Raw genomic sequence first — 27,322 nt, forward strand, 5'->3', positions numbered from 1 at the left:
ACTTTTGAGTGAATTGTTGGACTTGTCTGTTTCACTGTAAATAAACGCACTGTGTTTCTGTGAGCACAGTGGGTCCCTCTTTTCCGTGACAGAATAATCCCACCACCATGGACCCAGCGGATTCTGCTTCATGCCAGCTGTCTATTCAAGCGGAGGTTTTGGAGCGACACAAGGAAATGCTGAAGCACGTTTCAAAGGAACAAACCGCGCTTCTGCAAGCCATAACAGAGCTTAAAGGTATGTTGATTTCCTCACCTAATACGGCTCCAACGAAGCCCGCCCCTTCGCTGGAAGCCGCGGCAGCCTGTCCGCATCCTCCTTCACCTCCACCGCGGCAGCGAGAGTACTCACTCCCCGCACCTGAAAAATTTGACGGCGAGTTGGGGAAGAGCCGGGGGTTTTTGACGCAATGCTCTCTTGTGTTTAGACAGCAACCTTGTGCCTTTGCCTCTGATTCTGCTAAAATCGCTTATTTGGTGCAACTTATGACTGGGCGGGCGCTTCAATGGGCTCAGGCAGTTTTAAATACCCACCCCTCTTTGTCATATGACGTCTTTCTCAGCAAGTTTCGCTGTGTATTTGATAAAGGCGCTAGCTCGGATGCCGCAGGTAATCGCATGTTTTCTCTGAAGCAAGGTAGGAGGAGTGTTGCTGACTTTTCCGTGGAGTTCTGGATCCTGGCGGAGGAGTCGGGCTGGGAGGAGAAAGCACTGCGTGGAGCCTTTCTCAACAGCCTTAATGAGAATATTAAGCATGAGTTAGCAACCAAGGAACTGCCTAAAGCTTTGTCTGCTCTAATCAATATGTGTATTAACTTAGACGACCACATGCGGGAGTTCGGCAGAAGAGCCGGGGATGGTCGGCGGCCTGCTGGGGGCACGGGTACATCAAGGGACCTTCCTACTCTGATGTGGAGAAGTGAGGAGGAGGAGCAACACGGGGATGAAGAGCAACCCATGCAGCTCGGCGGAGCCAAGCTTTCCTCCTCTAGACTGGTGCGCAAACAACGGATTGGTGAGTGCTTTCTTTGTGGAAAAAGAGGACATTTTGTTGACTCCTGCCCAGACCGAGTAAAAGAGTTGGCCCGTCAGTAATTGTGGGGATACTGGCGGGCGCCACAACAAAAGTGTTCCCTCACCTCAGCTGCCCTGCTAAATTAATGTCTCACTCCCTCACTCACTCCTGCTGCGCACTCATTGACTCTGGTTCTGAACAAAATTTCCTAGACGAAGAGTTAGCCAACATCTTAGGCCTGCCCCTACTTCCCCTTCCAGAGGTCCTGAAGGTCTCAGCCTTAAACGGCGGCCATCTAGCCTCCGTCACACATCGCACTCAGGAGGTTACACTCATTATTTCGGGAAATCACTCTGAGAAAATCAGTTTGTTGGTATTCAAAGCCCCCCACACCCCACTGGTACTGGGATTTCCTTGGCTCCAACATCACAACCCCCAAATCGACTGGGCCAAAGGGTGTGTAACTGGCTGGAGCACATTTTGTCTTCGTGTATCTGGATGACATTCTGATTTTTTCCAGGTCGCAGACTGAGCACATCAACCATGTACGTCTGGCTCTACGGCGCCTATTGGAGAACCGCCTTTTTGTGAAAGCGGAGAAATGTGAGTTCCATGTGCAAACTGTTTCTTTTCTGGGTTTCATTGTGGAACAGGTGCGTTTGCGAGCTGACCCGGCCAAAGTCAAAGCCGTAGTGGAATGGCCTATTCCCAAGAACCGCAAGGAGGTGCAGAGGTTCCTGGGCTTCGCCAATTTCTACCGCCGCTTTATCAGGGATTTCAGCAAGGTAGCCCTTCCTCTAACCAACCTAACTTGTCCTAAGTTGTCTTTCCAGTGGTCCTCCGCAGCCCAGCAAGCGTTTTATCGGCTCAAGCACCTGTTTTTCTCGGCTCCGGTCCTCGTCCAGGCGGACCTCGGCCGGCCTTTCATCGTGGAGGTGGACGCGTCCGATTCGGGCGTGGGGGCGGTTCTCTCCCAACGGATCGATGGCAAGCTGCATCCCTGTGCGTTCTTCTCCCGCAGATTGTCTCAGGCCGAGAGAAATTACCATGTGGGCGACCGGGAGTTGCTCGCCATCAAGTGGGCCCTCGAGGAATGGCGACATTGGCTGGAGGGCACTGAGCAGCCTTTCGTGGTGTGGACGGACCACAAAAATCTGGCGTATCTCCAGGCAGCCAAGCGCCTCAACACCCGACAAGCCAGGTGGGCCTTATTTTTTACTCGTTTTCACTTCTCCATTACTTACAGGCCCGGTTCTAGGAACACTAAGCCAGACGCGTTGTCGCGCCAGTTCGCACCCGTGACCGATGAGGACGAGAAGGAAAAACCCATCCTGCCCCTCACCTGCATCGTGGGTGCACTGACATGGGAGATTGAAAGGGTGGTCAGGGACGCCCAGCGACAGGAGCCCGACCCTGGCACGGGCCCGAAAGGGAAACTTTATGTTCCAGCCACAGCGCGTAGTCAGGTCATTCACTGGGCACATACTGCCACCCCCAAACTAATGGTCAAACCAAAAGGGCCAATCAAGAGCTGGAGGCCATGTTGCATTGCGTCGCATCATCGAACCAAGCGACCTGGAGCGAGCAGTTGGCCTGGGTGGAGTATACCCACAACGCAAGCACGTCATCAGCAACTGGACTCTCGCCCTTCTCGCCCGGAGGCTCCCGTTAGAGGGGGGTACTGTCACGGTCGGACGGCTCTTTCCGGATGACCCTGCTTGTGTTTATGTTTTCTGTGTGTGTGTTTGCTTCTCCCTCCCTGGTCCTCGGGGCTGTTTACGGAAGTGCGCGCCGTGGGAGAGGCGTGTTCTGGCGACTGTCCCTCATCGCTGTTGCCGGCCCACCTGCAGCTGATTACCTGACCAGCGGTTGGTAATCATCCCTCCAGGCTAGAAAGGGGTATTTAAGAAAGGGGTATTTTAGTCAGCATCATCCGGGCAAGGACAGAGAGACTCAAGAGGAGCTTCTATCCCCAAGCCATCCGTGCCCTAAACACACACACACCCGCCCTCTCACATCATCTATAATTGACTGAGACAGGACTCTTCCAGACACTAAACCAAGGCACAATGTACATTTCAATTCCTTTAATTTTAAATATGTTTATATTGTCTATCCTGTAAAATAGTCAGATGTCTATTCATATTAATGTACAGAATTCACCTGCTTGCTGCTTTTTTTTTGGCCTGTCCCGTTTGGCTCTTTTGCCATCAGAATTGTTGTCTAAAGGCAAAGAAAGATGCCCAACGGATTTACTTTACCAAATTGACCATCCCAGCCTTGCCGTAATGGTCCATTTGATTCACCTTTTATTGTTTATTTTATTTTCAATAACTGAATACGGGACAGACTTGACTGGGGGAAAGAAGGGGAGAAAGAAAGAGGGAAATAGAAACAGCTGAGAAGAGGGACGGGGGAGAAGGGCAAAAAACAAAAACCAACAGAATGAGCAGAAAAAAAAAAGAAAAAAAAAAGAAAGAAAAAACAAATGCATATATCAATCACCTGGATCACCTGCTGAGAAAGAAAAAAGAAAACAAGCAGAAGAGAACAAGAGTAATAGAATAAACAGCATCACAATGATATATGGGAATATGACAGTAAATACTAAATATTAAACATTATTGTGCAGCAAATAAGATCAACAGAACACAGTGTGCTTTGAGGTAGGAGCCAAAAAGGGTGTAGTTTGTGGGTGTGATCACCCATGTGTACACCTGTGAGCTTGTTTTTTTTAAAAGGTTCCTTCATGTAATGATCTGCTAGAGGGTGTGGGGGGGCCACAGCATGAAGCAGGTATGGAGGAGATCAAAACTCCAGACATCCAGAGGCCCCCAGAACACAAGAGACCAAGGAAGACCAACAGAGGGGCAGCCGCGCCACTGTCCCAAAAAGAGCTGAGGAGAGTCCCAGATGAGGGCTCACTCAGCAGCCGCGGAGCAGAAGCCAGGGGGAGTTGCAGTGACGCGCCCGTGAGCTCCGCCGGCAGCCAGCCGTGCCTGAGTGACCGAGCCCCAGGCCGAGAGGGGCACCCCACCTCCGAAGTGGCCCGAGCGAGCCCCAGGCTCCAGGCCCCGATAAGCGGCCACCAAGGAGTGAGCCGGTGTGTACCTGGACGCCCATCCCCGGACACAAAAAACCACCAACGCACCGATGTCTGAGGGGGTCCGCCACTGGCAGGGGAAGTGGTGGTAGGGGGAGATAGGCCTCCAAACCTTGGAGGGCCTAAGATGTCCCCAGAGAGGTGGCGCCTGACACCCAACCTGACATATAGACACAGAAATACAGGCACACACATATACAAACATCCATTCCCACCCTCATGCTCTCATGTGCACTTACTCCACACTCAACCAACGTGGAGACAGACATAAAGAGACGCTGTACACACGATCACACTCCCCAAGCGTACTCTACAAACCGGGTCTAGGTACCCTTGCCCCTGGAGGGGGAACTGCACCCAGACCCAGGTGGTGTTACCCTTTTCCCTGCGGTGGGGGGAGGCAGACCGCCCCGACTCCGCAGCAGCAGGGAGGCCCCACACTCCAGACCGCAGTCTGACGGCCAACTCCTCCTCCAGGCCCCCCGCTCCAGCAGGCCGCAGAGAATGGGGGTGAGAGAAGACTCCAAACCTCCCTCCACCCGCTCATTGTAGTGTTGATGCATGTGTGTTCTAAGGTGCATTTAAAACCCAGGAGGTCATGGAGCTACCTGCCAGAAAGCAGCAGGTAAGCGCATGGTCCCTCCTGCTAGCCCTCAATGTCTACGTGTATTTAACCTTGAGAGGTGGGCAACGACGCCAGGGGTGGGGTGTACACCCTGATGGTACTTTGGATTCCGTGTATCGTGCCCACCCCCAAGATCCTATATGTATGTGTAATGAGAGTGTGAGTAATGTGAATGTCTAAGTTGTGGGATAAAATTGAGGCAGAGGCAGCCAGAAGGGGACAGAGGCGGGGGGGGGGTAGCCTCCTCTGCACCCTGGTGACATACCCCTACTCCAAGGTCCTGCATGTGTGGGTGGTTGTGGTGGAGCGGGAAGAGGGAGGCAGCTGGAGATGGGGAGGGAAGGAAGGGAGGGGCAAGTGACCCCTCCCTGGGGCCAGCTCCCCCGCAGACCCCAGTAGGCACCCCCATACTCCGCGACCCGCCAGGGAAAGGGGGCCCAGTGCAGCAGCGCCTCCCGGCCCCACAGAGCCCAGGACAGTCCACCCAACCCCACCACAGAGAAAACTGCACCCACCCCACCATCCACTCATCTTGAATGAAGAAGAAGGTGTACTTTATTGGTCCCCCGTGGGGAAAATCCCTCTCTGCATTTAACCCATTCACTCAGTGAAGCAGTGGGCAGCCGCCTGGGGAGCAGTGTGTAGGGACGGTACCTTGCTCAGGGGTACCTCAGGGTAGCTGTTCAGGGGAATCGAACCCCCGACCTTCCGATCATGGGGCCACCACTCTACCTACTGAGCTATCCCTGCCCCCAGACTACATAAGACAATAAACACCCAGGCTGAGATCTTCCTCCACCTCTCCTGTATCTCCCCCTCCTGCAGAGAGAGCTCCCGAGGAGAGGAAAGCTCCTGCAAGATGTGACAATCTCCCAAACCAGTTGAAGAGCCCCCCAGGTGGCTCGATGCACCGGCGGCACCCTGCTCCAGGGCTGGGCCCCCATGCACCCACCCGCCCACAACCCCGGCAACACACCAACCAGGACCCAAGCCCCCGAGGCCCGGCCCGGGCCCCAGCCCAGAGACGGAGCGCCCCCAGAACCTCACGCCCATCCCGGACCCACCCAGGGGCAGCCAGGCTACCAGGGCAGTAACCCACGTCCATCAGCACAGACCCTCCCCTAGCCCCGCTGCATGCAGCCGCGAGGAAACAGTCACCTGAGAGCCAACAGAGCCCCTAACCGGACTTGACCGCTACCCTGGGTTGAGCCCCCCAAGGAAGATGCCTCCGGGGAACCCCCCGACGCCCTAAGCCTGTCCCTACCCCCACACCAATCACAACAGTGAAGGCGGGACCAAACTATGACCCCCCACCCCCACTAGGTGATGGAGCTGATCAAAGGAGCCCAGAGCAATTGATCTGATGTGGTGGCAGAGGCTGTATCAAGACTAATGTAATCTAATAGATCTTGTTTTAACATATGGCATAGAAACTGAACATTTAACAGGGTTTCCTGAAAACCCTCTCCTGTCTGATCATTTCCTGATAACATTTACATTTACAATAATTGATTACACAGCGGTGGAGAGACTTTATCAAAGTAGATGTCTTTCTGAAAGCGCTGTAACTAAGTTTAAGAATATAATCCACCCACTGTTATCATCTTCAATGCCCTGTACCAACATAGAGCAGAGCAGCTATCTGAACGCTACCCCAACAGAGGTCGATTATCTTGTTAATAATTTCACCTCCTCACTACGTACGACTCTGGATACTGTAGCTCCTGTGAAAACTAAGGTCTCTAATCAGAAGTACCTGACTCCGTGGTATAATTCTCAAACACGTACCCTAAAGCAGATGACTCGTAAGTTGGAGAGGAAATGGCGTGTCACAAATTTAGAGGATCATCATTTAGCCTGGAGAAATAGTTTGCTGCTTTATAAGAAAGCCCTCCGCAAAGCCAGAACATCGTACTATTCATCACTGATTGAAGAAAATAAGAACAACCCCAGGTTTCTCTTCAGCACTGTAGCCAGGCTGACAAAAAGTCAGAGCTCTTTTGAGCCAACAATCCCTTTAACGTTAACTAGTAATGACTTCATGAACTTCTTCACAAATAAAATTTTTATCATTAGAGAAAAAATTACCAATAATCATCCCACAGATGTAATATTATCTACAGCTACTCTTAGTACCATTGATGTTAAGTTAGACTCTTTTTCTCTAATTGATCTTTCTGAGTAAACTTCAATAATTACTTCCTCCAAACCATCAACATGTCTTTTAGACCCCATTCCTACAAAACTGCTCAAAGAAGTCCTGCCATTAATTAATTCTTTGATCTTAAATATGATCAACCTATCTCTAATGATCGGCTATGTACCACAGGCCTTCAAGCTAGCTGTAGTCAAACCTTTACTCAAAAAGCCATCTCTAGACCCAGCAGTCTTAGCTAATTATAGGCCAATCTCCAACCTTCCTTTCATATCAAAAATCCTTGAAAGAGTAGTTGTCAAACAGCTAACAGATCATCTGCAGAGGAATGGTTTATTTGAAGAGTTTCAGTCAGGTTTCAGAGCTCATCACAGCACAGAAACAGCTTTAGTGAAGGTTACAAATGATCTTCTTATGGCCTCTGACAGTGGACTCATCTCTGTGCTTGTCCTGCTAGACCTTAGTGCAGCATTCGATACTGTCGACCATAATATCCTATTAGAGCGATTAGAACATGCAGTAGGTATTACAGGTACTGCGCTGCAGTGGTTTGTATCATATCTATCTAATAGACTCCAGTTTGTGCATGTAAATGGAGAGTCCTCTTCACACACTGAGGTTAATTATGGAGTTCCACAGGGTTCAGTGCTAGGACCAATTCTGTTTACATTATACATGCTTCCCTTAGGCAGTATCATTAGAAGACATAGCATACATTTTCACTGCTATGCAGATGACACCCAGCTCTATCTGTCCATGAAGCCAGATAACACACACCAATTAGTTAAACTGCAGGAATGTCTTAAAGACATAAAGACCTGGATGGCCGCTAACTTTCTGCTTCTTAATTCAGATAAAACTGAGGTTATTGTACTCGGCCCTGAAAATCTTAGAAATATGGTATCTAACCAGATTCTTACTCTGGATGGCATTACCTTGGCCTCCAGTAACGCTGTGAGGAACCTTGGAGTCATTTTTGACCAGGACATGTCCTTCAATGCACATATTAAACAAATATGTAAGACTGCGTTCTTCCATTTGCACAACATCTCTAAAATTAGAAATATCCTGTCTCAGAGTGATGCTGAAAAACTAGTTCATGCATTTATTACTTCCAGGCTGGACTACTGTAATTCATTATTATCAGGATGTCCAAAAAACTTGCTGAAAAGCCTTCAGCTAATCCAAAATGCTGCAGCAAGAGTACTGACAGGGACTAGAAAGAGAGAGCAGATTTCTCCTGTTTTGGCTTCCCTTCATTGGCTTCCTGTTAAATCCAGAATTGAATTCAAAATCCTGCTCCTCACATACAAGGTCTTAAATAATCAGGCCCCATCTTATCTTAATGACCTTGTAGTACCATATCACCCTATTAGAGCACTTCGCTCTCGCTCTGCAGGCCTACTTGTTGTTCCTAGAGTATTTAAAAGTAGAATGGGAGGGAGAGCCTTCAGTTTTCAGGCCCCTCTTCTGTGGAACCAGCTTCCAGTTTGGATTCAGGAGACAGACACTATCTCTACTTTCAAGATTAGGCTTAAAACTTTCCTTTTTGCTAAAGCATATAGTTAGGGCTGGACCAGGTGACCCTGAATCCTCCCTTAGTTATGCTGCAATAGACATAGGCTGCCGGGGATTCCCATGATGCATTGAGTTTTTCCTTTCCAGTCACCTTTCTCGCTCACTATGTATTAACAGACCTCTCTGCATTGAATCATATCTGTTATTAACCTCTGTCTCTCTTCCACAGCATGTCTTTATCCTGTCTTCCTTCTCTCACCCCAACCGGTCGCAGCAGATGGCCGCCCCTCCCTGAGCCTGGTTCTGCCGGAGGTTTCTTCCTGTTAAAAGGGAGTTTTTCCTTCCCACTGTTGCCAAAGTGCTTGCTCATAGGGGTCATATGATTGTTGGGTTTTTCTCTGTATCTATGAAGCGCCTTGAGGTGACTTATGTTGTGATTTGGCGCTATATAAATAAAATTGAATTGAATTGAATTGAATTAATAGATAATTTCTATATTGGTTAGAATTAAGATTATTTTTATTTTTCCAGTTCATGAGGACTGTTTTCTTGGCTATGCATAGGGCAGTGAAAACCATATGGGCGATATTCTTTTCTGAAGTGACATTATCTAAGCTGCCCAACAAACACACTAAGGGGGAAGTTGGAATGTTACATTTCAGACACTTCGATAAGTCTTCACATATCTCGCGCCAAAACTTCTGAACTGGTGGACAGAACCAAAGAGCGTGGATATAATTGTCCGGTGAATTGGTTTGGCAGTGTGAGCAGTTGTTGGTAGACGTAAAGCCCATCTTGAACATCCGATGACCTGTATAGTGCACTCTATGTAATATTTTGTATTGAATTAATTGAAGACTGGAATTTCTAATTAGATGAAAGGTTTTTAAGCAAATCTGAGACCAGAAATTTAGGTCTAAGTTAACTGATAAATCCGCTTCCCATTTTGCAATAGGAAGTGATATTGATTCATCTGTTTTAGAAAGCATTCTGTATATTTTGGATAGTAATTTGGGGGTTTTAAGAGTAAGAAATTGAACCACACTTGGTGGTGTTTGTAGTTCAACTTGACCCGGTTTAAATTTCTTTTTTACTATGGATTTAATTTGTTGATATTCTAAAAATCTTTTCTTGTTGATCCCATATTGTGTAACTAGTCCGTCAAATGAGATAAATTCTGTTCCTTCTAGTATATGTTCTAAATATTTGATTCCTTTACCACTCCAATCTGAAAAGTTTATCATATTATTGTTTTGTAATATGTCAGGGTTGTTCCAGATAGGTGTACGTTTGCATGGGATTAATGAAGACGCCGTCAATTTTAGAAACTCCCACCATGCTGTCAGAGAAGAGCTGATGTTGATGCTTTTAAAGCATTCATGTCGTTGGATGTTTGAGCTGATAAATGGTAGGTCTGAGATCTCTAGATTATTGCAAAGTGCTTGTTCTACATCTAGCCAAGGTTCATCTAAGAGGGTATGTTTTAGCCATCCTGAGATAAACTGAAGCCTGTTGGCTAAGAAGTAGCGCTGAAAGTTAGGCAGTTCTAGTCCTCCTTTATCCTTGGTCTTTTGTAGTGTTTTTAAGCTTATACGTGGGGGTTTATTTTTCCAAAGGAATTTGGACATACATGAATCTAGCGATCTGAACCAATCTTGTGGCGGTTTAGTTGGGATCATTGAGAATAAATAATTTATTTTTGGTAAGACCATCATTTTTATAGCGGCAACCCTTCCCATGAGTGATATGGGTAGACATTTCCACCTAGCCAGATCATCTTCTACCTTCTTTAAAAGTGGGATATGGTTTAATTTAGTTAGATCTGCAAGCTTGGGAGAAACATTAATACCTAAATATTTTATATTTCCCGATTGCAGTGGTGTAGAAGAGGAATTATGGAGGGAGCAATTAATCGGTAGAACTGTAGATTTTGACCAGTTAATTGAGTAATCTGATATTCTTGCAAAAGAGTTTATCAATTCAATCACCCCAGAGATATTGGTTTGTGAATTTTGGAGAAAGAGTAACACATCATCCGCATAAAGGCTGATTTTATGTTCCACGTTCTTGCATTTTATGCCCTTAATTACTGAATTCTGTCTAATTGCTGCTGCTAGTGGTTCAATAAAAATTGCAAACAGTGAAGGGGAGAGTGGGCATCCCTGCCTGGTGCCCCTCAAGAGACAGAAGCTGGAGGATGTTTGGTCATTTCTTCTAACACAAGCTGTTGGGGAATTATATAATATTTTTAACCAGTTTATGAAAGAGGATCCAAAACCAAATTTGTGTAAAGTTGCAAATAGAAATTTCCAGTTAACTCTGTCAAATGCTTTTTCTGCGTCTAAAGTAGAGATGGCACGATACCACTTTTTTATGTCCGATACCGATACCGATATCATAAATTTGGATATCTGCCGATACCGATATGAATCCGATATAGTGTTTTTTAATCAACAAAACTGTTTTTTTCAAATAGCTTGCTGCATTTTGTATAAGTTCATACTCAAGTGTAAAACAACAACTACACTAAAGCTATTCTGTTATACCTGTATGCAAAAAAAAATATTTCATAGTTCAGCAATACTGATCAATCTAATAAACTTAAACCTACACCATCCTCCCTATTCTGGTATTTTAAAGAGTACTTAGCGTAAATATTAAGCAACCTAACTAATAGGGTTCCAACTCCCAGCAACAACAAAAATAAATAAATAAAAATTGGGGAACCACCCCTCACGCTCCACCTCATGATGCTTAATCGACGTAATCAACCTTAATTTGATGCAGTGTGAAAAAAAATGCACAGAAATCAATTATTTTTCAAGAAATATTAAATAGATTCAACATCTTTCTTCAACAAAATTGCAGACTGCACAGATGGTACCTTCCCAAAGGAAAAAGTACTATAGCTTACTAGGGTATATATATATTAGACTTAATAGTTACTATATACAGTAATTGACTTCTATTCATTTTACATCAAATTAAAACTTTGGGTGTAAGATTTGGATAATTATTTATTAAAAGCTAGACATTTTAAATGAGAATAAGAAAGAAAAGTATGTCTTTGTGCCCCCTTTTCCCTGTTAATGCCCTATCGGCCCCCCTGGCTAAACTTTGCTAGATCCGCCCCTGCACAGTTACCAGCCGTCAGCTACATAGAAAAAGATCCTGGTGTAGAAAGTAATATTAAATAAATTCTAACAACAGCTTATCAAGCTTAAACGTGCTGCTGTTGTTCAGCCACTGGTTTCCTCTTTCTGGTGCAAAGTGGGCCAAAAGCAAACAAGAGAGACGGACTCGCGACAGAAAAGCCGATCAGCTGATCGTTAAGCAGTTTCATGATTGAAGTAGCAGCAAGAAGAGGCAGTCGCTTGTTAAGCTTAAAGCAGGAATGCTTTACAAACATTCAGAGATGGACTTACACACTTGCTTTACTTCTCTCGGGGATAACTTTGTCGGAGATGAAATGCCGGGTTGCTAGCGAAGCTCCAAATGCTATCCAGACCACCGACAGGTCCCGCATGCCACAGCCGCTCTATCACGTGATGCCTACTGCTCTGACGTGCTAACGTTCTGAAGTGAGTTACGGCGTGTTGCAAGTTTTGTTAGGTGCTTTCGTGATATTTAATGGATCGGATTACATTTTTTATTTTTCTCCGATATCCGATCCAGTAATTTAGGTCAGTATCGGACCGATACCGATACGTAATATCGGATCGGTCCATCTCTAGTCTAAAGAGAATATTGTAGTTTCTAGGTTTTTACTGTATGAGTAGTCTATCAAATTAAGTAATCTACGTGTATTTGTTGATGAGTGCCTACCTTTTCTGAAACCAGTTTGGTCAGGATGAATTAAGAGGGGGGTTATTTTCTCCAGTCTCTTTGAGAGAGCTTTGCAGATTATTTTAAGGTCTACATTTATAAGGGATATTGGACGATAGCCTGAGGGATATACAGGGTCTTTGCCTGGTTTTAGCAGGAGATTAATGTTTGCAGAATTCATATTTGATGGAAGTCTGCCCTTTTCTTTAATTTCCAACAACGTTCTGTAGAAAACTGGTGCTAGAATCGACCAGAATTCTTTGTAGAATTCTGCAGGAAAGCCGTCTGGACCTGGAGCCTTATTATTGGGCATACTTATCAGGGCTTCCTGGAGTTCACCTGGGCCAATCAAGAGCTGGAGGCCATGTTGCGTTGCGTCGCATCATCGAACCAAGTGACCTGGAGCGAGCAGTTGGCCTGGGTGGAGTATGCCCACAATGCAAGCACGTCATCAGCAACTGGACTCTCACCCTTCTCGCCCGGAGGCTCCCGTTAGAGGGGGGTACTGTCACGGTCGGAAGGCTCTTTCCGGACGACCCTGCTTGTGTTTATGTTTTCTGTGTGTGTGTTTGCTTCTCCCTCCCTCGTAAGAACAAGATCCGGGCCATCAACACGTACGCCCTGCCCGTGATCAGGTACCCTGCTGGGGTAATAGGCTGGCCAAAGGAGGAGATAGAAGCCACTGACATAAAGACAAGAAAGCTCCTTACCATGCATGGAGGGTTTCACCCCAAGTCCAGCACCCTGAGGCTCTACGCTAAGCGGAAGGAAGGGGGCCGGGGACTGGTGAGTGTCAGCACCACAGTCCAGGATGAGACAACGAACATCCAAGAATACATTGGGAAGATGGCCCCAACTGACCGAGTGCTCAGTGAATACCTCAGGCAGCAGAAACCCAAGAAAGAGGAGGGAGACGAGGAACCATCATGGAAGGACAGGCCCCTGCACGGTATGTACCACCGGCAGATAGAGGAGGTGCAGATATCCAGAAATCCTACCAGTGGCTGGACAAAGCTGGACTGAAAGACAGCACAGAGGCACTAATCATGGCAGCACAGGAACAAGCTCTGAGCACAAGATCCATAGAGGCTGGGGTCTATCACACCAGGCAAGACCCCAGGTGCAGGCTGTGTAAAGATGCCCCAGAGACAATCCAGCACATAACAGCAGGGTGCAAGATGCTAGCAGGCAAGGCATACATGGAACGCCATAACCAAGTGGCCGGCATAGTGTACAGGAACATCTGTGCCGAGTATAACCTGGAAGTCCCGAGGTCAAAATGGGAGATGCCCCCAAGGGTGGTGGAGAATGACCGAGCTAAGATCCTGTGGGACTTCCAGATACAGACGGACAAAATGGTGGTGGCTAACCAACCGGACATAGTGGTGGTAGACAAACAGAAGAAGACGGCCGTAGTGATAGATGTAGCGGTTCCGAATGACAGCAATATCAGGAAGAAGGAACACGAGAAGCTGGAGAAATACCAAGGGCTCAGAGAAGAGCTCGAGAGGATGTGGAGGGTGAAGGTAACGGTGGTCCCCGTGGTAATCGGAGCACTAGGCGCGGTGACTGCCAAGCTAGGCGAGTGGCTCCAGCAGATCCCGGGAACAACATCGGAGATCTCTGTCCAGAAGAGCGCAGTCCTGGGAACAGCTAAGATACTGCGCAGGACCCTCAAGCTCCCAGGCCTCTGGTAGAGGACCCGAGCTTGAAGGATAAACCGCCCGCAGGGGCGTGCTGGATGTTTGTTTTTTTTTAATATATATATATATATATATATATATATATATATATATTTTTTTTTTTTTTTTCCCCGTGACAATGATGGGGATTTTTAAAGTCTAAAAGTCAAATTATAGTACAAATATATGTGTATCTATTGGTATCACTTGACTGGTTCTCAACAGTAATACATTGGAATAGTTTTATAGTGATTGTTTTATACTTTCTGTTCTACACTACAGGATACTCTAGTGCACACAACTGAAGTCACACAATTTTTTTTTTCATATTTTGCATGCAAATACACTTAGTTACAACTGTGTTATAATGTATTACCCAATATTCTCATCACACTACAGGACACCAACAGAATCCCCCAAGTAACCTAGAAGATAATATTATAGGGTCAATATCCATGGGTACATTTACAACTGTACAATCTCCTTAAAAATGCCCTGCCAAGTTAGCTCTGTAGCTGGCATGGAGTTTAGCTGCAAACAAATGTCCTTGCATGATTCACCTGTGTGCTTCATCCCCCACAAAGTAGTAGCACACCTTTTTTGGCTGTGTGTTGACAGCCATCATCTCAGAATTCCTCGGTTTAAACAAGGACACATATTGATTCAAGATCACACACCGAAAGGTTGTAGTTAAGGGCAGGGTTCAGCAGTCTTTGTGAGAACATGCACATGGAAAAGAAAGAGAGAGAGAACAACAACAAATAAACAAAACAGGAAAGACCAGAAAATGCACGGATGGGTATTTGTACTATAGTCACTCGTGTTATTACATTTGGCAAACTAGAACACTGTGTTCAATAATGACTTTATATTCTACTCGCAGGAATAGACATTAATGGTTTGAAATCAGTCAGCTTGATGAGGGAGTTTCTACTATCAAAGGAACACATCTAAAAATGTCTGAGAGGCAGACATGCAGCAGTACATTTTGGGAGTGAAAACTACTGTAAAAAACAAAAAAAACCTAAAACTGATCAGGACTGTGTTAGGGCTTGTTGAGCATGCAGGTTTCATCCAGAGAAGAACTGGTTTATATATTTTTTTAAAACTACAGTTACATTATTTCCTGTGTTGCTTTGTTGAAAGACCTTAAATGGATTCACACCTTTTTACCTCTTACTTCTGTGCTTACTTCTTCTACAAGAATGACATATTTTTGATCTGTTGAATGGTATGTTTAATGACGTCAAAAGGTTAAAAGTAATGAGAAGCACTGACTCAGAATAATAACACATTGAATGAAACAGCATTTCATGCTGCAGCTGAAATGCGGAAATGAGTAGGTGTAACAAAGCAAGACAAAAACAAAAGAAAACATGTCCAAACTGGAAAGACTGGGAAAATTACACAGTAGGTATTTGCAATTATCACATTTGGACATGGACATGACTATGCTCTCAAAACACTTCATTACAGTTGGAGTGAGTGTGATGGGGTAATAGTCATTCAAACCGGTTATGTTGTTTTTCTTTGGGAGGTGCACTATGGCGGTGGACCTGAAGCATGTTGGTACAGCTGACTGGGTGAGGGACAAATTAAAAATGTCTGTAAACACCTCAACCAGCTCTGTAGCACATAACCTCAAAGCATGGAGGTGTTTTCAGCGCCACCTGCTTTTCAGGGGTTAGTCCTCCTCAGTACCTTGACAACCTGTAGGCATAGTGAAAGCCTGGTGAGGTAGTATTTCTACCTCACCAGAGAGAGAACAACAACAAAAAAAACACAAACAGCAAAGACCAGAAAAATGCACGGATGGGCATTTGTACTATAGTTACTCATCTTATTACATTTGACAAACTAGAACACTGTGTTCTAGCTGTGTTTCTGAGACCAACACTAGCACTGTCAGCAGATGAAGATCAGGGTGGAACATCACAGCAACAGGCTTTGCATTTTAATTTTTTTAAGAGTTGCTAATACACTGAAAAGAAGAACCTAAACATTTAAATGATCTCTTACTGCAGTCAAAATATGACACCAAAATGATCACTAGTGATACAAGTTAAGTTGCAAGTCAGTTAACTAATTTAAAAAGTTCTCTCCTCTGAGGTGTTGCTGTAAGCACGCACACTCAAACGCAACAGAAAACCATGCTAAGCCCTTGGGCATCTTGCTTTCATACAGAACTTCCTACATAACATTCTACTACACCACTAGCATGTCACTGTGACTGTGATGTGATACTACACTATCATGCTTTATGCTATCAAGCTAGAACAGTGTAGGTATAAAACAATATCTTTAGTGATGGGGATTTTTAAAGTCTAAAAGTCAAATTATAGTACAAATATATGTGTATCTATTGGTGTCACATTTTTCATATTTTGCATGCAAGGAGCCAGACTTTCTTGCAATTCTTAATCTGGAATCTGGTCTTGTGTGACAATAGCTTCATTGGTGGCGTGCAATTTAGCTTGAACCATGTTTTTTTTTTTTTTTACCTTTTTGCTTAGTTCTACAACAAAGTATGAGAAATCTTTTCATTTCAGCTGCTCTAAATGCCCTTTTTTAAGGTGTGGCCAGAGTTTCTTTCAAGAGTTGCACTCAACCCCTTAGTTCCAGTGAATTAACTCTTAATGCTTTGGCATACCAAGAGATTTTGGACCATTTCATGCTTTTTGTGGAAACAATTTGGGAATGGCCCCTTCCTGTTCCAACATGGCAGTGCACTAATGCACAAAACAAGCTCTATAAAAACATTGATGAGGCAGTTTAGTGTGGAAAAACCTGACCTCTACCCGACAGAATGACATGACATATGAAAACCTCACCTCTCCACATGCACCTGCTTTTTTTTCTTGATCTTAGTTCTACTCCTCCCTCTATACATGTGCAATGTTTTTGTTTTTGTTTTGTTTTTTACAAACGAGTGAAAGTATTGCAGACACAATGCAGAGGCATGTCAAGATGTGTGGTGAATAGCACAGAAAGAAATATTCTTCCAGTAAACACATACCCTGTCATCAAATGTATTATGAGACTAGAAATCTTTTGGTGTCCCGATGCGTCATACTGATGTTATAACAGTTCACAGGATGGTCTTCATTGTCTGCAAGGAAAAGCAGCACCCTGCTAAAGTTAGGTTTAAAATCCGCTCCAGTTACGCAACAATGGTTCGAAGTAAATTTTAGTGAGTGAGAATGTGTTCAAAGGTTTGAAAAAAAAAGTTTACTTCCCGTCCCTTACTTTATTGTTCCCTGTCAAAATTGACTGGTCGTCTTAAATTAGCACAAAAACGATTTTTCACGACCAAATTTTTATATTATTTAATATTCAGCATTCTTTAACTGTGAACAATGTCTCAAAGTAGTGTTTAACATAAATTTATAGAATTAGAAATGAAATAACTGCAATAAAAAAACACGAATATGCACTGAAAATAAATGGAAAACCAAAGACCAAACTCAGCATGAAGTGCTATGATTCACATAAATAAAAATAAAATAAAATGGATGAAACTTTGCATTACCTTATCAAGGCAGTCAATGCCTCCTTTGTTCTTGTTGTAGTCCTGGATCATAAGGGGCTTTCTGTCCTCTGTGGTGCTGATAGGGACAACTTTGTATAGCGTGCTCAGCAGGATGACACTTCTATTCTTCTTTGGAACATTTGACACAAGAGTTTGTGTGTCAGTGAAACCAAATTTTGATGAGAGTGCCTCTCGTTCTCTGGCTGATACCAGTGCAGGGGGAAGTTCAGGCTTGTTCTTTCTCACTGTCCCTACCATGGTGAGCTTTCTTTTTAGCAGCTTCTGACCAAGAGCATATGATGTGGAGAAGTTGTCACATGTGATATTACGCCCCTGGAGACCGGTTGTCACGTCCAGCACAACACACATGCCCTGGTTTCCTTCTGCCCTTCCAGTACTGGGTTTCCCTGTGTAGACCTGCATATTCCAGGCATAGCTGCTTCTGGCGTCACACGCTCACCAGATCTTTATACCACATTTCCCTGGTTCTCTTGGAATGTACACATTGAAGGAACAGCGACCGCTGAAAGGAACCAGGCAATCATCAACTGTCACCTCAGGGCCTGGATTGTACATAAGTGGTAGGCGCTCCACCACCTGTCCTAAATGTTTATGACTGAAGGGAAAACTGTGTCTAATTAGGTGTCTAATTAGACACTGTCTAATTAGATGAAAATTGTTTTAGGTTTTACCAAAATAGTACCTGTTTGTCATTTCACCACAGGACGGGTCATGCATCTCTGTTATCAAATCGAATAATTCTTGAAAGGACATGAAACTGTTGTAAGGACATAGTTGCCTGGAATATAGGCCTGCCAAACTCTGCATCCCAGAGACTTTTTAGAGGCTCATTGTTTAAGCGATATACTCCTGCTAAAATCAACAGACCTATGTAGGCTTGGAGGTCTACCAAGTTGATTTCTCTCCGGGTGTCCCCAAACACACGCTTCCCTTCCAGGTGTGTCATCTCCAGTATAATTCTCTCAATGGACTCTGATTAAAAAAAAAGAGTTGGGAGTCGGACTTGAAGTCAACCACACGAGATATCGCATGCTGTGTTGGTCCTGGTGTCATCTTTATGATGTTTTCCACTCCCGCTCTACTTCCTTTGTCTTGGGGGGGATGAAGACCAGAGCAAGTGTCCACTCTTGGACTGGAATGTCTCCTCAGGTGCCTGTTCTTCAGGTGCCTCTCCCTCTCCATCTGTTGATTGGTCAGAGTCCTCAAAGTCTGGATCAAAATCTATCTCTGCTCTATCTCTGTTTCAATTTCAGTACCCTCTTCATCATGTCCAAAACCCGGACCAGAACCTCTTCGACAGTCAGTCGCCAACTCATTGTGCTCAGAGTAAAAGGAGTGCAAGGCAAACACCAAGCTATATATATGGTCTGTGTGAAGATGATACATTGATTAGTCTGGATGGTGTGATTCACGTGGGGGGATAGTGAAATCATTGAAAGAGTATAGTGGAAACGGAAGCGCAAATACAAAAACTGAGCGAGAGGGGCTGCTATTGTGTGTGTGTATGGATAATAGCAAACACTGAAATATATTTTTTGCATGCAGCAATGAATTTTGTTCACTCAAATTCAGCTTTTCTTCGCTCACAATAAATTTCTCCTCAAAATGCAACACTTGCACCTGCAAACTTTTTTTTCTTGCACTCCAAATATTTTTACGTGCGCTCAGAATAGTGGCACAAAATTAACCCCATAGACAGCTTGCTGAAGAACTCGAGTTTCTTCTCCCCCCTCCATGCTGTCAGACACTTGAAAGTGACCCGCGCGTGCTTCTCAGCCAATCACAGCGGTATAGACACCCAGCCTTCCATTTCCATTAAACTCTTTCATTCACATAAATTATTCTCTTGCATACATATATTTTCTTCACACATGAATGCATTCTCTTCTTACATACATGTATTATTTGTGAGATTAAATGCAGTAGGAATGCATAAATGAAAATGCATATATGTTAGAGTGAAAATTTGTAAATATGTACATTAAAATACATGTATAAGAGAGCACAATATTGCAATGTGTGTGTTAAATATGTGTAAACATGAGAATAAAAATATCTAAATATAAAAATTTAAATAAAACTATGTGAGAGTGAAAGTATGTGTGTGAAAGAAGAATGTATGTGTGTGAGAGTGACAATACGTGTGTCTGACAGAAGAATGTATGTATGTGAGAGTGAAAGAATGAATTTTGGCTTGTACGGCCCCTCATATATATACACGAGGGGCCGTACAAGCCAAAATTCATTCATAGGGTAAGTCCTCATCATTATCCCATAGCGGTTCAGGTAATCTCTCAGGGCCTTGGAAGCGTGGCCATGTCCAGTCTACCTCATCAATGTTGGGAGAGTCGCCGAAATACAAAAAATCTTCCTCGTTGTCAGTGTCCATAGTCCACAGTTGTGGTGGTGAGGGGGGTGTGCTCCACTCCGACACTGGTGAATACGGTGCGTTTTCACTCCAATCTTCAAATGTAGGGTTCGTGGCTGGATCTTCAGAGACTAAAGATTGCTCAGTATCCCTGGTACCAAGTACCAAATATGTACCAAGTTCTGTCACTCTGATGGTTGATTGAGCAGAAGGGCTGGAAGATGCCATTTTCATGGAGAATTTCAAGCCCAACAGATGGGAATTACCGTTCTTTTCCAAAGTTGCAGCTGCTAGGGACACAGTGGCCAACTCTACGGTTTTTGAAAATTGCTACCACTCCTACCCGCACCCTTTAAGATCAACCCACTTCCAGATCACGCCCCCTTCTGTTATTTTAAAAAGAAGACCGCCGTCTCATTCCTTCAAACCTTTTTTTTTAGGTTGGAGGTGAGCTTCACTCCCTCCAAGAAATCTACAGGAAGCGGTGCCTGAGGAAAGCGGGAAGGATCATCAAGGACTCCAGTCACCCCAGCCGTAAACTGTTCAGACTACTTCCATCAGGAAGGAGGTTCTGCAGCATCCGGTCCCAAACCAGCAGACTGAGAGACAGCTTTTTCCACCACGCCATCAGAATGCTGAACACTTTATAGACACCTCACCTTCACTACTGGAACTTCAACAGTGTGCACTCCACACTGTATATAATGCCACTTGTTTTGCACAATATCCAACTACCAACCTCTGTATATTTTATATATTGGTTACTCTATTTAATTTGTAAAATATGTACACACACACACACACACACACACACACACACACACACACACACACACACACACACACACACTTAGTATACACATCCAGTAATGCATACACTCTTATACAGGGAGTGCAGAATTATTAGGCAAATGAGTATTTTGTCCACATCATCCTCTTCATGCATGTTGTCTTACTCCAAGCTGTATAGGCTCGAAAGCCTACTACCAATTAAGCATATTAGGTGATGTGCATCTCCGTAATGAGAAGGAGTGTGGTCTAATGACATCAACACCCTATATCAGGTGTGCATAATTATTGGGCAACGTCCTTTCCTTTGGCAAAATGGGTCAAAAGAAGGACTTGACAGGCTCAGAAAAGTCAAAAATAGTGAGATATCTTGCAGAGGGATGCAGCAGTCTCAAAATTGCAAAGCTTCTGAAGCGTGATCATCGAACAATCAAGCATTTCATTCAAAATAGTCAACAGCGTCGCAAGAAGCGTGTGGAAAAACCAAGGCGCAAAATAACTGCCCATGAACTGAGAAAAGTCAAGCGTGCAGCTGTCAAGATGCCACTTGCCACCAGTTTGGCCATATTTCAGAGCTGCAACATCACTGGAGTGCCCAAAAGCACAAGGTGTGCAATACTCAGACACATGGCCAAGGTAAGAAAGGCTGAAAGACAACCACCACTGAACAAGACACACAAGCTGAAACGTCAAGATTGGGCCAAGAAATATCTCAAGACTGATTTTTCTAAGGTTTTATGGACTGATGAAATGAGAGTGAGTCTTGATGGGCCAGATGGATGGCCTTTTCGGGTTGAGGATGGAGTCAAGCTCAACTCCCAGTCCTACTACCAGTTTCTGGAAGACACCTTCTTCAAGCAGTGGTACAGGAAGAAGTCTGCATCCTTCAAGAAAAACATGATTTTCATGCAGGACAATGCTCCATCACACGCGTCCAAGTACTCCACAGCGTGGCTGGCAAGAAAGGGTATAAAAGAAGAAAAACTAATGACATGGCCACCTTGTTCACCTGATCTGAACCCCATTGAGAACCTGTGGTCCATCATCAAATGTGAGATTTACAAGGAGGGAAAACAGTACACCTCTCTGAACAGTGTCTGGGAGGCTGTGGTTGCTGCTGCACGCAATGTTGATGGTGAACAGATCAAAACACTGACAGAATCCATGGATGGCAGGCTTTTGAGTGTCCTTGCAAAGAAAGGTGGCTATATTGGTCACTGATTTGTTTTTGTTTTGTTTTTGAATGTCAGAAATGTATATTTGTGAATGTGGAGATGTTATATTGGTTTCACTGGTAAAAATAAATAATTGAAATGGGTATATATTTGTTTTTTGTTAAGTTGCCTAATAATTATGCACAGTAATAGTCACCTGCACACACAGATATCCCCCTAAAATAGCTAAAACTAAAAACAAACTAAAAACTACTTCCAAAAACATTCAGCTTTGATATTAATGAGTTTTTTGGGGTTCATTGAGAACATGGTTGTTGTTCAATAATAAAATTATTCCTCAAAAATACAACTTGCCTAATAATTCTGCACTCCCTGTATTGTCCATATATTTATTACTCTCAGATTTAGCCATTCTTATATTTTTTTTGTTTTATGTTATTGTATTTTTTGCACACTTCTGTTGCTTGTGAAGCTCGCACACAAGAATTTCACTCGCATGTACTGTACCAGTGTACCTTCACATGTGATGTGACAATAAAAGTGATTTGATTTGATATTGTCCTTGAAACATTGGAATTTCATATATGCACGAATGGCTTGGCGCGCAAAGAATAACGTCACAACAATGTGATTGGTCACTTGCGATGTTGAACCTCATGTTCTGTTCATTCCTCCGTTCTCTGCAATAAATCACCAGTCCTCACCTACCTGCAAGTCCTGCGTTTGAGTTCTTTCTTCCTCGCCTTCAAACACAACCCCTGACAATTCTTCATTCAGAAATGAAATTCCAAAAGTATCTGAGGTGAGTTTATAATCGGGGGGGCCCTCCCCGAGCCAAACAACACCCGTAGAAGGCTGACTCGAGCTCCTGCGCATGCTTAGCCTCCTGCCTCACACTCTCCTTGGGGAAGGCACAAACTGCAAACTGCTGATACCAAGCCGAGTCTGCTGGGTCCATGTTCTGTACTTCTGTCATGTGATGTGTGCAGCAGGAGAGAAGGACCCAATGTGCGGACTCCAGGAGGCAAAAAGTGTATTCCAAAAACAGCTTTATTGCTGAAGATAAAATAACTAATCTGAAAATACCAGTAAACTAAACAGGCAGGCTGGCAAATGGACAACAGAGTGTGGGATGAGGGAGATCACGACACAGACTGAAGAAAACACGGGGCTTAAATACACAGAGTGAGCAATCAGGGAATGGGAGACAGGTGGGAAACACAGCTGGGACAAATCAGGGCTAACGAGACAAGGGAAGCAAAACCAGATACATTAACATGAGACACGTACATTCAAAGTAAAAACAGGAAACATAACACAGAGACATGGACTTGACAAGGGGATACAGCTGACAGGGGAGACAGCAACTATGGAACACAGAGACATAAACCATAGGACAGAGAACTCTAAGGAACCAAAAGACTAGAAATTATAAATAATATAAAAGTTCAATAATAATGTAAAACTGAAAACTCTGGGTCGACAACCCAGGCACCCCAACATTAAAAGCTCTGCATTTCACTTAAATTTTTTTGTTTGACTTGTACCATCCAAACTGTAAAGGAAAATATTTGTTTATGGTCCAGTGTTGAATACCTATAAAGGCTACAACATAGTGTATATACACTATCCTCCTAAGACCCGAAGTCTTTCATGGCATGCATTTTTAATTTCTCTTTGATATTTGGGCTTATTGGGACCTGATGAATGTAAAAACCAAGAATTACCAGATTCTTTTTTTTTTTACCTGATTTTTGTTTCAGAGAAAAAATAATACCACATAAGAGGAAATTCACTTTGATAGAACAGTGGCAGTGTAATGTCCTCGTAAGTGGATATCAGGTCCTTGTAGAGCGAAATTTAGTATTTTGGTCTACACCAGGGGTGTCCAAACTTTTTTCACCGAGGGCCACATACATAAAAATATAGGAGGGGCTAGGCCTTCCACTCTTAGTGAAACTGTGGTCTCCATCTGTCATATACTGGGTTGCCTGTGCCGAGCTGGTGGGCGTTGCGGCTTTACGCCACCATGACATGCTTTGCGGCAGGGCTGTCAATGTGCAGTTCCTCTCTTAGCTGCCACACCCATTGTTGTGCTGTTATAACCCATGCTGGATACACATTCAATAAAGCAGCAACATAAGAAAGCTACCGAGTGGTCATTCTACATGGTGTCAGAAGCGACCCGGACCATCGCCAGAATAACGCCATAAGGGAGAAAACAACAGAATGGCTTAGTTTAATCCCCCGAAAAGCTTCCCCTTCGATAAGCCGACGGAATGGCCCGACTGGAAACAGCGTTTCGAGCGCTACAGGATCGCAACGAAACTCCACAAAGACGAAGGACAAGTACAGGTGAGCTGCCTAATCTACACGATGGGAAATGAAGCAGAGAACATTTACTAGTCACTCACCTTCGCCGCCGATGAAAGTCGTGATGGCTTTGCCGTCGTAATGAGGAAGTTCGACGAGTATTTTTTCCCGCAGAGGAACATTATACATGAGAGAGCATGTTTTCACCAGCGTGTCCAGCGGCCAGGTGAAACGGCGGAGAGTTTTATCTGAGCCCTGTATGACCTCTCAGAGCACTGTGAGTTTGGTGCATGTAAAGAGGAAAATATCCGCGATTGTATTGTGGTCGGGATACGAGACAAGGACCTCTCCCGCAGGCTACAGCTGATGAAGGACCTCACATTGGCGCAAACGACCCAGATCGTCAGAAAGTCAGAGGAGGTCGCAGCACAGGTCAGCTTGCAGAGAGATGCGGGAGACTCAGTACAGGAGGTACGGGATAAGCAGAAAAGCATGGACTGGAAATCACAACAACAACAGCGAGGCAGGCTACCCGCGGAAAAAAAATGGGTGGGGCGTGACAAGAAATGCGGTAAATGTGGGAAGACACAGCATGCCAGGGATGAAAATGTGCCCAGCAGCAAAATCTGTTTGCCATGGCTGCCGAAAAATTGGACACTGGGCCAGGGTGTGTCGTAACACCAGATCAGTGAATGAGGTTACAGAGACAGAGAAAAGCGAGCAGGCCTCATATTTTCTAGGCTCAGTGTGTAATGCAAAAGGAAATAGCGAAGCATGGACTGTGCAGTTACTGCTAGACTCTGCCCCAATAGAATTTAAGATTGACACAGGAGCAGATGTCACTATCATAAATGAAGACACGTTCCACACACTTGCTCATAAGAGAACAGTAGAGCCTTCTAATCTCCCTCTAGATAGCCCCGGAGGAGAGCTGTTATGTCTCGGCTACTTAAAGGCCACAATAAGTTATAAAGGCAAAGACTACCTATCCAAGGTGTATGTGGTTCGTGGACGCAGAGTTAGCAACCTTCTCAGCCGCTTCTCGTCAGTGCAGATGAACCTGGTGAGAAGAACTGATGAAGCAACAATCACTGCCACCAGGAACCAACCACTTTACGGTGAACACGGAACACTAAAAACTGAACTAGTCAAAATTCAGTTAAGGGACGATGCTGTGCCTTTCCCCATGCTGCAGAAAGTGAAGGAGGAACTACAAAGAATGGAGAACCATGATGTCATTGAGAGGGTGACCCAACCTACCGAATGGTGTGCCCCAATGGTGCCTATCTTGAAGAAGAACACAGCAAGGGCCAGGATCTGCGTTGATCTGACAAAACTGAATAAGTCTGTCAAAAGAGAGCGCTATATCTTGCCTACCCCTGAGGAAACCATGTCCAGGTTGAGTGGGGCAACGGTCTTCTCCTCGCTGGATGCAGCCAGTGGATTTTGGCAGATCCCGTTGCATCACGAGAGTTGCAAACTAACGACATTCATCACGCCATTTGGCAGGTATTGCTTTAAGAGGCTGCCCTTTGGGATAACAAGTGCACTAGAGATCTTTCAGCGAAAGATGTTGGAGACCTTAGAGGGGCTTGAAGGTGTGGAGGTCTTTATGGATGACATCCTGATCTATGGGGCCACAATGAAACAACACAACACCCGACTTGAGAAGGTGCTGCAGCGCATTGAGTTAGCCGGATTGAAGCTCAACCGAGAGAAGTGCTCCTTCAGACAGAGCCAGCTTCGCTTCCTAGGGCACCTGATCGACTATTCTGGGGTCAGGCCAGACCCTGAGAAAGTGAACGCCATTCTTCAGCTGCCGTCACCAGAAAATGTGCAAGAGCTTAAACGTATCCTAGGAATGGTTAATTACCTGGGCAGATATATTCCTGCTCTTGCCACAGTATGCCAGCCACTGTACGAGTTGCTTAAAAGCAAAAACAGTTGGACCTGGGGTCACCCACAGCAGGCAGCCTTCGAGAACATTAAGAGAGCGCATACATCAGCACCTGTTCTTGCCTTCTATGATGTCAACAGACTCACAGCCATATCTGCCGATGCCAGTAGCTACGGGCTTGGGGCTGTGCTGCTTCAGCTTCATGGCGTAGAGTGGAAACTGTGGAGCAGGGAAATTATTTTACTGCTATTGTTAAATAATCATCATTATTACCATTGCATTAATAATAGAATCTGCAGTATTGATATTGTATTCAGAGGTTTAAACAGTGTGTCTTTTAGAAAGACTAAGTGCAGCAGGCTGACAGGAAGTTGCAGAGAGTTTGCAGGAGAGTTTGCAGAAGCGAAAGCAGAGTCTAAGTATTCTGAGCAGGTTAGACGAGGCTATTTGAATTACTAGGTTATTAAAATTGTCTGTTATACTTTTATATTCTTTTATTAAGCTCTTAGTAGAGGTTCTTGATTAAAACCTTTATTCAACATAGTACATGTATTTTCAGTTAGGTTATTGTACCTAAGGATGAGCCTCTGTTCTGGTGAAAGGTCAGAAGTGCAACAGGTGGATTGAGAAAGAGCATTTAAGGACAAGACAGTAAGTGAGAGGTGACATAGAGGCTGAGTGAGGTCGTGACATACACCCACACACACACACATTAGTAGACTCATTTATAGGTGAGAAGTTGGTCATGTTTGTCTCTGGAAAGAGGAACAGCGTCTGGCAGGATGTGGGGCTCGTGTTCCAGACGAGACGAAGACAACGTTCTTTTAAACTGTGTTAAAAGCCAATGTGGTTGATTTGACGTATGTATATATTCTGTCGGTGACGCACGGAGGGGCGTCAGTAAATCAAACCCTGATGCTATAAAAATCTGTGTATGCTTTGAGTAAGTCGAAGATCAATTGCTGTCTGCGTACAGAGTTGTCTTCCCACGCGTGTATTCATTAAAATCATTGTTTGACCAAGATCTTCTGGACCATGGTGGTTTGTACTCTCCTTCCTCAATATTTGAACCTTAACATTTTGGGGGCTCGTCCGGTGGTTGAGGAGGGAGAATTGGAGGTGTAGATGGAGAGGTTCGGTGGTCTGACGGGCAGACATGAATTCCAGTGGTCGAAGTGAGTGGGCATAAGCCGGCTTATCCAAAGGTAAGGCACTACCTGTTGAATTATTTCCAAAGTGTGCCAAATTGGATATGATAAAATTTAAGTCTACTCACTGAAATTACTGGTGATGTCTGTTTTGATTTTG

The sequence above is a fragment of the Maylandia zebra genome, linkage group LG22, assembly GCF_041146795.1.
Source record: "Maylandia zebra isolate NMK-2024a linkage group LG22, Mzebra_GT3a, whole genome shotgun sequence".
Lineage (NCBI taxonomy): Eukaryota > Metazoa > Chordata > Actinopteri > Cichliformes > Cichlidae > Maylandia > Maylandia zebra.